Source organism: Geotrypetes seraphini, chromosome 5 (genome assembly GCF_902459505.1).
Source record: "Geotrypetes seraphini chromosome 5, aGeoSer1.1, whole genome shotgun sequence".
NCBI classification, from domain to species: Eukaryota; Metazoa; Chordata; class Amphibia; order Gymnophiona; family Dermophiidae; genus Geotrypetes; species Geotrypetes seraphini.
Genome location: NC_047088.1, coordinates 64726801 through 64745160, shown reverse-complemented (window position 1 = coordinate 64745160; position 18360 = coordinate 64726801).

Below are 18360 nucleotides of genomic sequence, written 5' to 3'. Positions count from 1 at the left end.
ATTAATGGAACATTCCATGTAACAGGAGAGGAGAAGAAATGGGAATTGCTGAAATGAATGAAATTAGTCAAGTGCAATGTAAAAAAAGCATGAACACATATTAAGAATATGTTTTTAAACATATCAGTGAAGGACTTTGATAAATGAACTTTATATAAAAAGATGAAAGATTTCAAATATAAAAAAGATTAAGATTTTCCATATATTATATCTGCCTACAACAGAATAAATGACATGATTATAATGAATTACAAATAAGGATATGAATATGCATATAGAAACATAAATGTGCAAATATGGATGTGCATATATATATATATATATATATATAAATATGTGAATGCGAGTATAAATATGCGTATTAAAAGTATAAATATCATAAATATACATAATGATTCTATGTGGAATATAAAGAATTTCTGCCTTAACACTCTAAAAGCAGTCATATATAGAGAAAGATGTTCAAGGAATGTGTCCTATACTATAACAACAAATGATTGGTTTTTGGCATGGCTTAGTTCACATTGAACATATATAAAAATGCTTAACATACAAAGAAAGTTAAAAACAATGGTGTATGAGAAACGTATAAACACGTTAAAATAAAAATATCATAATAATAATCAATGATTCATAAAAAGTAATTAAAAACATACATAAAAATCATTACTGGATTCTCAATAGACATTAAAATGCAAAACCCATGGAGACATATAGATTGCATGACATATCGAGCCACTTAATGAAATTCAATTCCACATGAACATGATAAATTAAATTATCATACATAAAGAATCATTGTACAGTAGGCATTAAAAGGTTATGTGGTTATAAAATGTGAAGAACAAGAAATCTAAAGAGCCACAATGGCATGAGGGTCATAATAAATATCAGATAAAGTATACACATAAAAATGTATTATATATTATATTTAATATAAAACCAGTTTAGAATAAATATATTAATATTCAAAGAAAAGAGATATAATCTATATCCTGATTAAGGCCTGCAGGAATTATGGTGTCCATTTCGAAAATCGCCCTCTGCTCTGATTGTAAAAGTAACTGATTAATATCACCTCCCTTCTGTCGTGGTTTAAATGTTTTGAAAACAAAAAAATAAAGATCGTCAATGGTGTGGTCCATTTCTATCCAATGAGTGACTAATGGAGCGGATACTACTTGTCTTAAGATACAGCTGCGATGTTCTATAATTCTAATCTTTATTTTCCTCTTGGTTTTCCCGATATATAGAAGGTCGCATGGGCACTTGATTATGTAAAGTACATTATCTGTATTACAATTGCTATTAAAGTTAAGTTTGTATTCTTTTTTGGTTCTTGGATGTTTAAAAGAATGAATATTCGAAGTATGTTTACAGACGGAGCAGCAGCCACATGGTTGGTGTCCATGGTGCGTTTCATATTTTCTCTTGATCGTAGGTAGTGCTGAAGAGACTAATTGGTCTTTCAAATTCCGATTTCTGGACAAGGCAATAGTGGGCTTGATGTTAACAAAGCACTTATGTAGAGTAAGAATATGCCAATGTTTAATTAAAATATTGCGTATATCATTGGATAAATGAGAAAACCTAAGAGTACAGACGATGTCAGGCACTTTTCTTATTTTCTTTCCAGTCTGTAATAAATCTTCTCTGTGTAGCAGTTTGGTTTTCTGATAACCTTCTTTGATCTCCTTCTTTGGATATCCTCTCTGTTTGAAACGATTAGCCATAGTTATTGCTTGTGCCTCAAATTCAGACGGTTTTGAACATAATCTTTTTAATCTTAAAAATTGGCAATATGGTAAGTTATTTTTGAGCTGTGGCTGATGAAAGCTCGAATAATGTAAATAGTTATTTTTATCAGTTGGCTTCTTATAAATACTTGTTTGAAAAAAATATTTGTCCTTCTGAATGAGGATATCAAGAAAAGGTATACGGTTGAAATCATATTCCATTTTAAAGCGTAAATTGCTATCACAGGAATTTAACCAATTAAAAAAATCATACAATCTGGAGAGACTTCCTTTCCAAATAATAAAAATGTCATCAATGTATCTCTTGTACAGTCTAAGTTCTTCCTTAAAAAGGTGATCACTAAGGTGTTCTCTCTCAAACTGTGCAACGTACAGGTTTGCTATATCAGGAGCCATGGACGCCCCCATGGCTGTCCCCTTGATCTGAATATAAAACTTATTTTCAAAAGAAAAATAGTTTTGGGTAAGTGCAATTGTTGCAAATGTGACAATAAGTCTATTTGGTATCCTTAAATCAGTTGTCCTCAGTAGGAGTGTCTGTTCGATAATTTGGATAGCTGCCAACTGAGGTATATTAGTATACAATGATTCAATATCTAATGTCACCAGAATAAGATCTTCCATACCACTGTCAAAATTGTCTAAAATTTCGATCATGTGAGCAGAATCTCTAACATGCGAATCAATCTGGGGAACAAATGGTCGTAAGAAGAAATCTACAAAGTCTGACAGTGGTTCTAAAACAGAATTATTACCCAAAATAATAGGTCTTCCTGGGGGATCAATAAGAGACTTATGAATTTTTGGTAAAATGTATATGGTTGGTATGGTTGGATGATGGTTGATCAAAAAATGTTTCTCTTTTGAAGTCAAGATGCTAGCAGTATGTGCATCTTCTACCAAAATTTTAATTTCTTCCAAAAGTGTAAACGTAGGATCTTGATCCAATGGAAGATAAAATTCCTTGTCCTCAATTTGTCTTTTTACTTCAATAATGTACTTTTCTCGATCCAGGATGACGATGCCACCACCTTTGTCAGCTGGTTTGATTACTATTTCGAGATTAGTTTTTAATTCTTGAATTGCCTCTAATTCAATATGATTAAGATTATTTTGATATTGATATTTTCTTTTCTGGCTTTCTAATTTCTCGATGTCCCTCATGACACAATTATAATATGTTAAGATCTGAGGATCACATGATCCTGGGGGGATCCATTTTGAGTTCTTTTTCACAACGGACATATCCGAGTAGGTGTCAATATTGCCATCTTTTGCAAAAAAATGTTTTATCTGCAGTTTCCTTTTGAATTTGAATAAATCTACTCTTGTTTGAAATGAATCATACCGTGTAGTGGGGACAAAGGACAGTCCTTTTTGTAATATTTTTAGTTGTGTACTAGATGGTATAAAAGAGGAGAGATTATATATAGGAATCTCATCTAGTACCATGTTTGGGTATTGTAGAATGTTCTGCCTCTGCCTCTCTGAAAGCCTCTGTTGGTATTGTTGTATTGGCCTTGTCCTCTCCTGGTTATGGATGAGCCTCGGATCTGATGTCCTAAATGCCCTCTGGTGGGGCCCACAGGCCACAGTAGATCTAAAAAATCGCTATTAATGTTAGAGGACCCCGCCTGGGGTGTGTTTGGTAGATCATTTAGGGGACTTGGTGGTGAAATATATTCTTCTAACGAACTGCTTCTAACTCTTTTTCTTCCACGATCATAATATTGAACATTTTGATTATTAGAGTGAAAGTTGTTATTATTAGTATTATGTTTATTGTGTATAGTCTGGGAGTTAGCTTGATGGCATAATAATTAATTTATCTTATGCAGTAGCACATAGACTACTAATGTTCTGATGTTAGCATAATGTTTTCTAATTTTAGCTTTTCCTGTCTTTCATTAAGGTCAGTGACTACCTTTTCCAGGGAAAAAGGAAAGAAAGTACCAAGCTTCGAGGTAAAGTAGAACAAATAAACAAAAAGAGACACTGGATTAGTCACCACAGGTTGAGTGTGACATCTCCAGTGCCTCTGTTTGTTTGTTCTACCTTTTCCAGGGACAATATTTTGTAAAGAAGATGGCTGTAGTATAAATGCTTAAGTGTAATTCACTTAGGGCTCCTTTTACTAAGGTGCGCAGGAAATTACCGCGCGCTACACTTCTAGAACTAACGCCAGCGGCAATGTAGCACGTGCTATTCCGCATGTTAAAGCCCTAGTAAAAGGAGCCCTTAGTTGCTTCCTGGCTATAACATGTACCTGAAGGTCAGCAAATGCTTTGGACGTTCTGATTTAACTTTTGTTCTGCCATCAATATCAGATCTCGTAATATCAGGAAAAACTGTGGTTGTGATATCCTAGAGTGGTTATTTTCCTGTAATTGTTATGACACTTTGATCTTTAGTTTGCATTTATCTTACCAATTCCCACTATATTTAGCTAATGTGGAAGGTAATTGGATTTCCAATCCATGATTTATACCTTTTGAATATTTTTGGTCTGGGCTTAAAGTTATCTGTCAGAGTGCCAGAACTATTGTCTAATGGGAATGGGCATCACTCCTGCCATTTGGGGGGGGGGTTCTATCAGGGAGCACGAGCTGGGCCTTATGGTAGGAGGGAGCATGCCATGTCCCCCCCCCCCTCGTGTGAGAAAAAATGGAATGAGGGATGCCCACTCCCTCCTGCCATGGTGACTCCCTTCCCCCATGAGAGAAAATAGGTAGTAGGGATGCCTACTTTCCACCTGCCATGCTTACCTTCCCCCCAATTAAGAGAAAATTGGCAGGAGGGATGCCCACTCCCTCCTGCTAATGGAGGCTACCCCCAAAACCATCCCCTACACTCCCCCTCCCCCTCCCAAAAAAAGGAAGGAGGGATGCCCACTCCCTCCTGCCACCGGATGATCCCCAAACCCCTCTCACTCCCCTGGTACCTTTTTCAGAGGATGAAAGCAGGAGGGAAGAATGGTCCCTTTACCTTCAAGACTTGATCCAAAATGGTGGGCCTTCCCTCCTCAGTGCTTCATGAGATGCATGGGGAGGGGATTAGACTCCTCCCTCTAGCCCTCTTCCCTAAGGCCCCTCCCATGGGTATCTATAGAGGGAGGAACCTAAGGCCCTGATTGGTTCAGGGGGGCCTTAGGCTTCTGAGCCAATTTGGGACCTGGGTCCCACTCCATGCATCACATGATGCACTGAGGAGGAAAGGCTCGCCATTTTGGATTGGCGGGCCTTGAAGGTGAATGGACTGTGCTTCCCTCCTGCTTGCAACTTCAGAAAAAGGTACTAGGGGGTTCATGGGGTTTGGGGGAACATCCTGTTGCAGGAGGGAGTGGGCATCCCTCCTGCCTTTTTATTGGGGAGGGGAAGGGTAGGAGATTTTTTCTTTATGGGATAGGGACGGCATGGCAGGAGGGAGTGGGCATCCCTCTTGCCATTCTTGCTGGCATGGGGGTGTTATGTTCCCAGTGCAGGTGCCTATTCATGGGGGAGAGGGTTGGAGAGGGCCATCATTGGGGGGATGTCTTTTTTTAATGGGGCAGATATTGTGCATCTGTGTCCAGTTTTTAAAAAAAAGGCTAAACTATGGTTAGACAGGTAAGCGAATGGTTTTGACCAGTCGCTTTTTTTGGATCACTAAAAGTGATCCCTGTTTTTAGTGCATCGGGAAGCCATGTTAGAGCATCAATTGCTCTGCTAGTTTACATAGTATTTCAATATTAGTGAGCTTATTTGAATCAGAGAATGAGCGATCGTGCAGAAAACCACATGGTGAGCCTTTTTCTGCCATTATAGAATAGGCAGCTCCTATGCTGTATCAGGATGCCTACATCTAGGTGCTCCTGTATAGAATTAACACCTTTTTGAGCATTAAATGAAAAAAAGTGTGCATCATTTGCACACGCTAGAGTACTGCAATGTGAGCTAAATAATGATGAAATGCAAAGCATACAATTGCATGCAACTTGAATAACAGGGAGTTGGTGTTATTTTTCCTCACTGGGAGCTTTGAACCACTAATGCATAGCCTGATACTCTCGAGTGGCCTATTAAAAAGGTTAAATTTCTGAATCTGAATCTAATTTGTGCAATAAAAGTGTATTTTGATTGGACTATCAACTCAATACACTTACAGCATTCAGTGTTCTATCCTTTTATGCCCTGAAACCCTCTGACACTCAAACTCTCATCCTCCTTTCTCCAGACCCCCCTCCCCCCTCCCACCAACTGATATCTCCCAGTGTTTTCCAGGTGGCTAGTAGGGGGAGGGGAAGAAGCTATTCCTAGTTTCTTTTGCCCTATTTGTCACTGGGTTTAAAATGGCTCTGGCTAACCTCAGTCAGAAACACAAGTATATATTTACTGTGGGAGTTATTAACCTTTGGTGCTAAAATGCCATAGGTTAGTGACATCCATGATAAATATTCCCTCTGGTAAAATGTGTTATCTAACTGCAGTTTTAAGTAAGGCAGCACAAATAGCTGGCTTTAGGTATATAAATAACTTTATCAGATACATTCAGTAGAATATTTATTAGGATACGTAAACCAATTTTGATTGTAACCACAGAAAGGCAGTATATCAAATATCATGTCATGTGTCATCTTAACCAGATTTTCTATTCCACCTTTACTTGTTCAAGGACAGATTACAACTTCAAGAAGCCAGGGCACAATAGGAAGCCTGGGAAGGCACAATGAACAAGTGAGACCCATCCAATAATACAGTAAATTCATAATAATTCAATATCTTGAAATTAAAAAAAAGATTTTAATTTTGTCCACAAGAACACAGTTTAATGGAGCATTGATTCCACCATTTTACTAATTGTTACTAGTTGGACGGTGAGAATAGTCTCTTAGACTTTAAGTCTTTGAACATGGGAAACTCCCACCTCCTTTCCCTGCATAAGTTATGCTGAATAGCCAGATAGTAATCCAGCTCACCCTTTTTCTGAATATTGGCCATTCTATAATATTGACCATTCTATATATTACCGTATATACTTGAATATATACTGAGATTTTTAGGCCAAAAAAAAAAAAAGATCCCAAAATGGGGGTCTTGGTTTATAATCTAGTCTACACTTGAGTACTTCTCTAACTACTGTAGCTTAAAAAAATATATCAAAATTTAAAACTACTGGGGGTCTGGCTATATGGAATAGAGTCGCTGGTCAGGGGCAGGCCTGACATGCAGGCAGGTAGCTGATTCTTCTCGGTGGCTGCAGTGGTCCTCCATGCTGTTTGCTGGCCTCTGGGAGGAGGGGAGAGTGAAGAGTCAGTGGCACATCTGGATAATGAAGCCAGACACAGTGGGGGCCTTCCCTTTTGCCAAATCACTATAGGTTCTGCCGGCTTCAATCCCACCCCCTCTGAAGTTACTTCCTGATTTTGAGGGGCAGGATCGAGCCCGGCAGAGCCTATAGCAATTTGACAAAAGGGAAGGATCCCATGGCGTCTGGCTTCATTATTGCCAGAAGGTTTAGGGACTAGGACCAAAGGCAGGGTTTCTCGCAATCCAGATGCTCCGCTGCCTCCTCACTCTCTCCTCCTCCCAGTGGCTGGCAAGCAGCATGAAGGACTACCGCGGGCACTTCTAGAAGGAATCAGCTGCCTGCCTGCATGTTGGGCCTGCCCTAGACCCACGACTCCATTCCCCAGAGCTCCAGGTAGGTAGTGTTGGAAGAAGCAAATGATAAAAGGTGATGGGGAGAGATTTTGGATGGAGGTGGAGGGAGAGAGAGAGAGATGAGGTGTTGGAGGAAAGAGAGGAGAGGATATATTGGATGGAGAAGGTAAGACAGTAGACAGGGCAGGATTAACCAATAGGCCCAGTAGGCACATGCCTAGGGCCTGAAATGGTCAGGGGGGCCCGATGAAGGAGGGCATCAACATTGTTTTTTCCAAACGGCAATGGGCCCCTCCAGCATCGATCGGCAACGTGGGACCCCCCAATTGGTAACGCAGTGCCCCCCCCCCCCCCATCAACGGAAAATAAGACAAGCAAGTAATGCGGGTAAGAAAAGCAATGAGAACTGTAATTTTGCAAGCAGTGCTGCTTGCCCAAAGCTTCCCTCTGACGCAGCTTGGGCACATGGTGGGATGGAGCAGCGCAGGGGGCCCAGTGTACTTGTGTACCTAGGGGTCCTCGACGAATTAATCCTGCCCTGACAGTAGATACTGGTTAGAAGAATGAAAATAAAGGGGGAAAGAGAGAAAGAGAAGATGCTGGAAGGGGGAAGAGATAGCAAAACAAAACAAAGCTGGAGAATAATAGGATGAGAGAGAGAGAAAGCTGTGAATAGAAGCAGATAGAGATGCAGAAAAATAAATGGAGGAAAACTGAAAGGAAAAGGTTAAAGTCAAAGATGGATGAAGGAGAGGAAGTGTAGACAGGAAGGAGAGAAGAGGAGGATAGACTGCAGACCCTGGAAAGAAAATTAAGAAAAGACAGAAGAAAGCAGAAACTGGAAACTGGGATAAACATGAATAAAATGGCCAGACAACAAAAGTAGAAATTAAAAAAATTATTTTTAATTTCATGAACAGAAAATGCAGTTTTACTGTAAATCTGTACTGTTTTCTTTTTATATTCCAAAGTGTAGAGTGCTGTTTCTCTTTCTCTAATGTTTAACTACATATCTTACTAATCTTGAGGTTTAAGTTTGATTTTTGTCTACACTTATTTAAGTTTGTGGTTGCTTGGAGTTGTGTTTTCCTATGTAGAGGCTTTGTTGTGATATATGCATCACAGATATTTATATTATGTTTAGTGACTTATGAAACAGCTGAAGGGGAGGGATGGTGAACAGTCTTTATAGATAGGCTCACCGTGATAACCTAAATTTCTAACTTCAGTTTATATTATAATCAATCTTCCCCCCCCCCCTCTTTGGAGGGAAAAAAATGATATCTTGGTTTATATTCAAGTATATATAGTAGTTTGCCATAAAATAAAACATGTTTCTGAACCTGAATCTAATTTGTGCAATGAGAGTGCATTTTGCTTGGCAAAGGTATCAGTTTTAATGTAATAATCCATATTTTCGAATCCTCTTATCTTCTCAAAATCAAAAAGGGCACCAAGCTCCTGATACAAAGCGCTAAGATATTTCTGGAATCCTGAGCCCCTACTTAATTAAAATGATTGCAGTATGTGTCATGCATTCCATATACCACTTTTCTGTGGTACATTGATGGTGGCTTACCTATTATATACAAGTATTTTATCTGCCCCTAGTGGGCTTATAATCTAAAGAGAGGGGTTGTTTGTACATGGCCAATGGAGGGTTAACTGATTTGATAAGGGTTAAAAGGAGTTGCAGTGGAAATTAAACCTTGGTACCCCTGGTTTTCAGCCCACTACACTAACAATTAGGCTACTTATTCACTGATCTGACTTTATATTCCATTCCTTCTAGTCCCTCTCTTACTTATAGCACTGTATATAATGCAGCAAATATAAACACATTTTTCATTTAAAAGGTCAAAGATTACAAACTGGTGTTTTGCTTTCCAAACACAAAGAACCTACTACAGTCCTTTTCACTAAAATATGCTGTGTTTTTTGCACATAAGAATGCTTAATTAACATTTGATAAGTTCAAAGGCTGTGTTGTAACTTTTTGAGACATGCCTACATGCTCTCTGCAATTATTGCTTTAAAATGTTATTACTATGGGGCTCATAATCAAAACTTAAACACATCTAAAAACCCACCCAAGTCAGCACTTGGATGACCTAAAAGGCAGGTTGTCCAAGTGCCAATAATCTAACCAAATTTTTGGATGTGTTGCGGGACTTTTTATGCCTTTGAATGCCACTGTGCGCCCTGAAAAGGGTGTATCTGGAGGAGTGGTTATGGCAGTTTGTTGGCGTGATGGAGGCCAACCTAGACTTACGTTGTCCTGCAGCGATAATCAAATGGTTAACTAGATATCCTGGGCAAAACTTAAATGTGAATTAAAAGATATAAAGGTATAAATGCCAAAAAGGTATCCAAAATGACCAGATAACCACTGCAGAGACAAAGTGAAGACACACACACACTCCCCCAGTGTTCACTGACTCACTCACACACTCAGAAAGATCAAAATTAAAAAGTACATACTTGTCTCCAGAACATCAGCACCTGGTACAGAAAAGCCTAGTAGAGCTGCACACAGGTGTCTTAAATAGCCTGGAGGTTGGGCTAGTGAACCATCAAGAGGAGGACCTAGGCCCATAAGCCACTCTAACTACTACATTTATGGTGGAACATTTGTGCCCACCAAACCCCACTCTACTGCCATATATGTGCCACCTATAGTCATAAGGTCTACTGGGGTTGTAGACAGGTGGGTATAGTGGGTTTTGGGGTGCTTGAGGGGCTCACCATAACCTATAAGGGAGTTATGGTGAGATGTTTAACTGGTATCCTTTATGTGACATTAACAGCAGTGCCCTCTAAGGTGCACCACTACTCTGTTGCCATGTCTGGGTGGTCAGTCCATTACAAGATTGGCCCCTCCCAGATCTAAATGGTCTTGTTCTGGGCATTTGGGACTTGGACAAAATTATGGTTGAAAATGTGGTATAAACATAGACGTCCTGGCGGTCTGGACTTCCTGGACATCCAGATAGACAAAAATATATATATTGTAGACATATTTTTTTCAAAATGGACATTTTTCCACTGCCAACTTTGGCCGTATAGCACCATATGCCCAAATCAAACTTAGATGTATGCTTTGATTATGCCCTTCCATGTCTGTGCCTTAACACTGATTATGTACCCTTAACCCACCCAGTTCCCACCCTCTAACTCAGCATGCATTTAACTGTCATGCAGTGAACTTGGATGACAATCACCACTAAAGTGTTACATAGATGTCAGAACATGAGAGGCCATGGCCTCCCCAAAAACTGGTAATCAATGACTCTACTCCCCCACCCACCTTCTCCAGCAGCCACTGTGCAGTATCGCTGTAGAATGAAGACTTCCGGGGCAGGCCTGCTTATTGATGCGGCTTGGAAGATTTAAAATTACAGTGACCGGGGAAGGTACGTGGGAGAGTCAGGAGACAGATGTGCCGAAGGATCCTGCAGGGGCTAGGGCAGAGCTTATGGGTCCCCCCATACAAAAAAGCATTCCGTTGTCTATGTGTTACTATTTATGAATTAACTGATTTATATAATTTCATTACCATAAAGCAAAATAATCAATAGTCTATATATAAAAAAGTATTTAAAGAAGTATCTTTATGTGAACATCATGTTATTTACATATTATAGTAATCAAAGTTCTTGACCAGCTTGAAGGAATCCATAGTACCATATTTCCATAGAATAATCCAATTGGATATACCTTTTTAAATCAAGAGAAAAAGAGTTCTCTCATTCAGGCAAGTAACCATTGGGAATAAGGGCAGAGGATAATTATTTGACTTTTAACAAAAGAGATTTGTTGTTCCAGCAGCTGTTTGAAGAAACAGAGCAAAGGAAAGAGGAGAATGAGTGATGTCTGTTCAGAGGAGCTAGCTCTAAGAAAATTAACTGATCATTCAAAAATAAAAATCTTATTTAATATTTGAGAGTTTGGTAAAATAAAAGAGAGTACTGTTTGTTTTATGACATCTCTATATATTTTTTGGGATTGTAAGCCACCATAAATGTTGAATTGGCCGCCTATAAATATGTATTGAATAAATAATACATAAAACAGTAAGGGAAGGGAAGAAAACTTGTATATTGACTTTTTGTGGTTTTGGCATTTCAAAGCTTACATTCAAGGTGGTGGGCAGTGGAGGATTGAGTGACTTTCCCAGAGTCACAAAGAACAGCACTGGGATTTGATCTTGTAATCTCTGGGTGCAGAGGCAGTAGCTCTACCTGTGAGCTCTACTTTCCCCTCTCTATTACCATACATAGCAAATATCAAGACAGCTATACAGTTCAGATCTTCAGAAAAGGGTGGGCGGTTATTGGGGTTGGGCACCCTCCTGCTGGCGATCGATGGGGGATGGGTGGGCGATCATCAGGCAGGAAGGGTTGGCTCCATCCTGCTGCAATCATATGTGTGTGTGTGGGGTGGGGTGAGCAGTCATCAGGCAGGAGGGGTTGGGCTCCCTCCTGCCATGATCGTATAGGAGGGGGGACTGGCAGCCAAGGCCGTTATACTTATTGCAGCAGGGAGATTCCTGCCGGCGATCATAGGGGAGGGAGCTACCGGGAGGAGGGGTGGGGCACCCTCCTGTCGGCAATCGTCGGGGGCGGATGGTGATCTTTTGGCAGGAGGGATTGGGCATCCCTCCTGCCTCATTCGTTTAGAGCGAGGGGGAGACTGGCAGCCGCTATACTAGTTGCGGTAGGGAGATCCTTTGCTGCGATTAAGTATAGGGGTCACGTCTGCTGGCCTACATTGTAAATATCTCCTGCTCTACAAGGGAGACACATAGGGCCGACTAGGTTTGCCTAAGGCTACCACCTAGCCTTAAGCGAGCTTAGGCAGGCTTGCAGGCCTCCCTAGGATCCCAGAGGCACCTTCAATAAAGGCGGCCTGCCTGGGTAGCATTTTTTTTTTTTTAAATTCTTTATTGATTTTTAATCAAAAACAGCGTCATACAAATGAAAGAACAAAAGATATTCCACATATTCCACTATTATCTTTACAGGTAACATAAATATCATTCTGATTAGACAGCTGTAGGACGCCTACAGCTACCTACAATCGGGACACAGTGTACAGAATTTGGGCCCAAAGGTGCACATCATAAGCGCCATGGGGGGGGGGGGGGGTGGAGAACTACCTGCAAAACATGCAAATGTGTTTTTTAAAAAATATTATATATATCGCATAAAAACTATGCGGTTTACGAAATTACATGCATACATATTAAAAATGCTAAACATGTTTTGACAAGACAAACACAATAAAACATTAACTACTGATGTTATTATTAAAACCTTCTTTTAAATTCATCCTACAAAATGGAAAGACAAAATCCCATAAAAACATTTACAGGACGGGAAAGCATTAACAGCAAATAGCATTGGCATGAAGGCATTGGCAAATAATTGCGTTTTCAACATTTTCTTAAAGTTCAGTCTCCCATCACAGAATCGCAGAATACCAGACAGCGCATTCCAGAGCTTGGCACCTGCTACAGACAGCACTGTTGCTCCAATCTTAACCTGAGAGACTAGCATCTTACCCTCCAAACTCAACTTCATACTATTTTCAGATCTCAAACATTTTCTGGGTTGATAGATTTAAAAAAAAACTCCTTTAGTGCTGATATACAGTTTTCATGAACACACTTGAGAAATGCCCCTGAGACACACTTTTAACACATGCTGTTCAATGCTGCTGGGACTTCAAGACCTGCCAGTAATTTTGGAGCATTAATGGTCAGCGCTTCACTTTGTGCATCACCTGCCAATGTCTACGCATTGCACGGAGTGCTCATTGTATTATTAATGAGCTTGTTGTACTTCATTGGAGGCTCCTATGGGGCATGGAAAAGACCGCTCAAAGCTATTTTGTGCATTGAAAGCTAAAATGCTTGTACATTAAACCATGTTAGAAATGGTATAGTGATGAATGTTAAAGGCAGTTTTAGGGCATCAGGCCCCGAGTCAGGAAAGGCCAGTGCTGTGCCAGCAAGAGTCCCAAATTCTTCTCTTAAACTATTGCCACTTTCAAACAAGAAAGTATATTTTAGTGTTACCATTAAAATTCATACTGAAAGATACCTGGGATGATAGTCTCTAAAATTCAGTTGAGATGGAAGCTTTACATGTAAGTGCATTACAGATTTATTTTATATTACATTCTGTGCCATCTTCCATAGAAATGCATCTCTAAATGCTTTATGATAATATATATTATGCAGCAATAACAAGCAAATTAGGATAGAATGTTCATTTTGGAAAAAAATAGGCACATTCCAAAATAGAATAGAAGAAAGGAAAGCAATTGCTGAGAAACAAGACAAGACACTTCTTTACTGAACGTGTCTTGTCTTTTTTTTTTTTTTTAGGGGAAAAGGCATTTAAGTGTTAGTCTATTAACATGAAGAATCACCGACTACAGGTTGAAATCAGACTGAAAGAACTTGTCAGTCCCATTACAATAAGAGTAGTTTTCTTGGCATGTCCTGCAACATGATTAAACTTGCATGGTGACTCTCAGGTAGAGAATGACACGGTGACAAAATTCATCACCGTTCCCGTCCCTGTGGATAACCGCGGGAAATAATCTCATGTCATTTTCTAGTGTCTATTTCAATCTCAGTCCTTCTACACCAGCGTTCCTCAAAGCAAAGCTTGCAGGTCAGTGGTTGTAGCCATTCATACTCTCATTCTTATGTGAGCCAAGGATAATGAAGCCATTGTGACATCACTGATGTGATTGGTTCTTAGGCACTGGTGGAATGAGGCATTATGACATCACAATATCTGCTCTGGATACTAGAGACTGTCATTCTGTAGTGTCTGTTTCAACCTCAGTCCTTCTACACCAGCATTCTTCAAAGCAAAGCGTGCGGGTCAGTGGTGGTGGCCATTCATACTCTGATTCTTCCCTCTCTCCTTAAAGAATGACATGAAGATGGTTTCCCGCGGTTATCCGCGGGGACGGGAATGGTGATGAATTTTGTCACCGTGTCATTCTCTATTCTCAGGGCTCCTTTTACTGAGCTGGAATAGCGGTTTTAGAATTGCCGCGCGTGCTAGATGCTAACGCCAGCATTGATCTGGCATTAGTTCTAGCCGCGTTGCGTGGGTTTAGCGTGCGTGGCAATTCAGGGTGTGCTAAAAACACTAGCGCACCTTGTTAAAAGGAGCCCTCAGTCTCATTAACTGAGAAATTATTGATTTTTCTCGTGTTATGATCCTTTTCCAGTTTCTAAGCTCAAACAACAATCTTTGGTCTATACCTGTTGAATCCGATTTCTCATTTTTGTCCCATTTCTTTTGGATTTCTATATTTTATAGCCATAATATAAGAATTAAGATCTAAATCAGGCCTGCACAACTCAAAAATGATCCAGGGCCGAACCAAAGTCAGAAAATGTAGCGAGGGCTGCAGGTAGTGGCCACGGCTCCAGGCACCCGAAAGTGTGCAGATGTTGCCGTGATGACATCATGTGCATGTATGACATCATCATGTTGACATCCGCGCATGCGCAGAGGCCTTCGAAATGGGCCCTGAGACACCAGTAGGGGGTGCCAGGAGGGAAGAGAGCAGGAGAGGAGAGGCACTGGCAGCGGCCGATTGCCTACAGCAGTGTTTCTCAACTACTTCAAGTTAAGTACCCCCAACCACAGACCTCCCAAACAAAAAACGGCAGAAGCCCTGACAGCTGTGACGGGAGGTTGCTTCTCCTGTCACCACTGTCAGGGCTCCGCACATGTCTCAATCGCTCACTGAGCGATTGAGTCGGTGATTTTACATGCAAATGATTTGCACCTCCGTGCAAATCATTTCCGTGCAAACTTGATAGGTTATCAATCGCTGTTTGAATTGAGTCTCTATCTTTAGTGAATCTAGGCCTCAGTGTCTAAACTGCTAATCAGGTTAAATTAATTGAAGATCCATTATATGCAAACTTCTCTCACATACAGTATCATCACTATAGAAATTTTGAAACATTACTGGCTTGGTGTACCTCAAATGAGGGTTAAATTGTACTATCCTAAGCAAAAATAAATCTGTTCAGGATGGAGGCTTCTGGTAGGTGAATAAAACCTGCCTGCCAGTGAATAATGCTATTTGGTCAGATTCAGAGAATGGAGAACAGAGGGACAATAGAGACTCTATAGTGTCCAAGGCTCCTGCTTCTCCTGAATGGTTCTATTCAGTTCTTGAAGAATATCTTTCTCAGTCCTGCAGAGCTCTTCTATATAACCTTTCATCAGAACTGCTATTTTTGAAAAAATGAATTTCCATGGCTATTTGCCCTAGGGAGGTTAGAAACAGCAGAGATGAGGTTAATCAACCTGTTTATGCATTTCTATTCAAAACTCATTCCCACTGCTTTCTTTTAAAATTGCAAGCAGATATGTATTTAGCAATCATTGACTCTGACATAGTATTATCCTAATGGCACAGTTATCACTAAAACAAAATAATAATAAAATAACTGTACCAAGAAATTTGGCATTACTAAGCTAGTCCAATTTGAACCATATAAGCAATTAAAGTGGGAGTGGGCAGTTATCAATGTGGGCTACTGTTGAGACATGTTATTTTAATGTTAATTCAAGTGTGCTAACATGGATTTAGTGACTGGCTGCAGGACCTCACAAAATGTGGCACACTTAGGTTGCAGCTAAAAGTCAAAGCACTTTATGTACATAAAGGAAATAATCAGCTCTTTTTTCCTCACGACTCCCTCCTGCAGATTTTCACTAGCGTGTGTGTGTGGGGTTATTCCCGGTGCCACATTTGTCAAGGGTCATTGGTACGGCAATCATCAGTGGGGGGGGGGGCTTTTTTTTTTCTTTTTTTTAATGGAGGCAGATATTTTACATGTGTAACACACACATCTGTGCCAATTAAAGAAAAAAAGACAGAAAAAACAAAAAAGATTTCCTGCCCCAAACAGCTAAGTGGCAGGAGGCTGCTTTCAGGGCTTCCCCTGCCAGCAGAGATCAATCGGTGCGCTAGCGTTTTTAGCGCAAGCAGGAAATTACCATGCACTACACCGCGCGTTACACTTCTAGAATAACACCAACTCAATGCTGGCGTTAAGGTCTAGCGTGTGCTATTTCGCATGTTAAGGCCCTAACGCACCTTAGTAAAAGGAACCCTTAGTGCATCAATCGGCCAAAAATCAGATCGGAGCAGACCCACACTCTTACAGATTCTCTTTAGTGCATCTAGCCCTCAATTACTGTATATAATACTAATAAAAACCTAAAGCAGCACCCCTAAACATTGGCATATTCAATTACATCAGGTAGATAATAGGTGGAAATTAGTGCACCTATTTGTGGCAAGTAATGCATATAACTTACACAATATTATATAAGTTGCATGTTTCAGAAGACATGCTAATGCTCTGTCCATGCTCTATTCATGTTGTTGAAGGCCTCTAGCTTTCAGCACTTCAGAATAGCATGGAGCCTGCCTCACTTACTGATAGGCAAGTGACTAACCTTCCATATCAAAGACAAGACCCAGTTTCTAAGAAAACAGCATAGATACAAGTTTGCAGATTTACCTATACCAACAGTAGTCCCAATTCCTGGTAACCTTTAGGCTCGGAGTGAGTTCCCAAATTCTCTCATTTCTCATGGCACATCCCTTGAGTAATGCTCCACCCATTAGTCCTAACTTAAGGGGCAGATGCACAAAACTGGCAAACTGGTGGTAGGCAGAGGTTCCTAAACAAAGAATACCGAAAGCCTCTCATACTTGTTTTAGGGTAGCCAATTAAAAATTGGTTTCCTAGTTGATTAAGACTTCCTTGGGAACACCTATATGGTAAAATAAATTTATTAGTTCACGGGCTATAGCTTGACTGGAAAATCATGTGGCATAATCCATGGCCACCAGGATAAAGCTTTATCAATGGGTTCAATTATATCCATCCTCAATCTTGCTAAGGGTTTATCTGCCATCAGTAAGGGAATCATGGGAGCTTTCACCATTTTGGGATTAGAAACCTTTTGGCATGAACTACAGGAAGCACAATACTTGTGTACTTCTTTATACAGGCCTGTCCAGTATAATCTAGGCTGGAATTGTTTAATGATAGCTAATGCCTTTTTGTGCCCAGCCATAGGATGCTCATGAGCTAGGTGTAGCAGCATCACAGAAAATGGCCTGGGAATCACTAGCTGTCTTATTTCAGGGCCGGAACCCTCTTCCAGTTCCCTATACAGCAAATGTCATTCCTGCACAAACTGGAGAAAGAGCTAGTCCCGTTCTCAGCCTGCTCTAAAGCATGCTTCAAATATTCATCCTTTCCCTGCTTTCTTGCAAAGTGAGAGAATCTGTCTATCACCTCTTCAGGGATCCATGGTGTTACCCCCTCCTCCCTGATCTTAATCATTTGTTGTCTTCTCTCTCTTCTTCCTGCTGTAGAAGGAGTTCATGTGTGCTGGGGACCACCAGAAGACCTAACAAATCAATTCAGGAAGAAATCAAACCGGCTATGCCACTTGAAGTCCAAATGAAATTACAACTGCTTTATTTTGATCACACTGTCACAAGAGAAAAATCATTGGAGAAGGGCATTATGTTTGGGAAGATTGGAGGAACTAGACGAAGAGGACGACCTGCAATTAGATAGCTGGACATTTTGAAAGCAACCATGGGAATGATACTGAAGGACCTTACTAGACTAGCACAAAACCAATCTCATTTTAGATCTGTAATTTATCAAGTCACTAGGACTCGAGCATGAGTTAATGGCACTTAACTAACTAGCTAACAATCAATTATTGATGTAAATTGGCAGAAAATTAGGATTTGCGTGCACAACTGCATATGCGCAAGTCTATAAAGCACCACACATAAATTTTCTTATGCATAACCTAAAGGGGGCATGTCCATGGGAGGGGCATAGACTTTCCCAAAAGTTGCATACAATATTGAGGAATTGG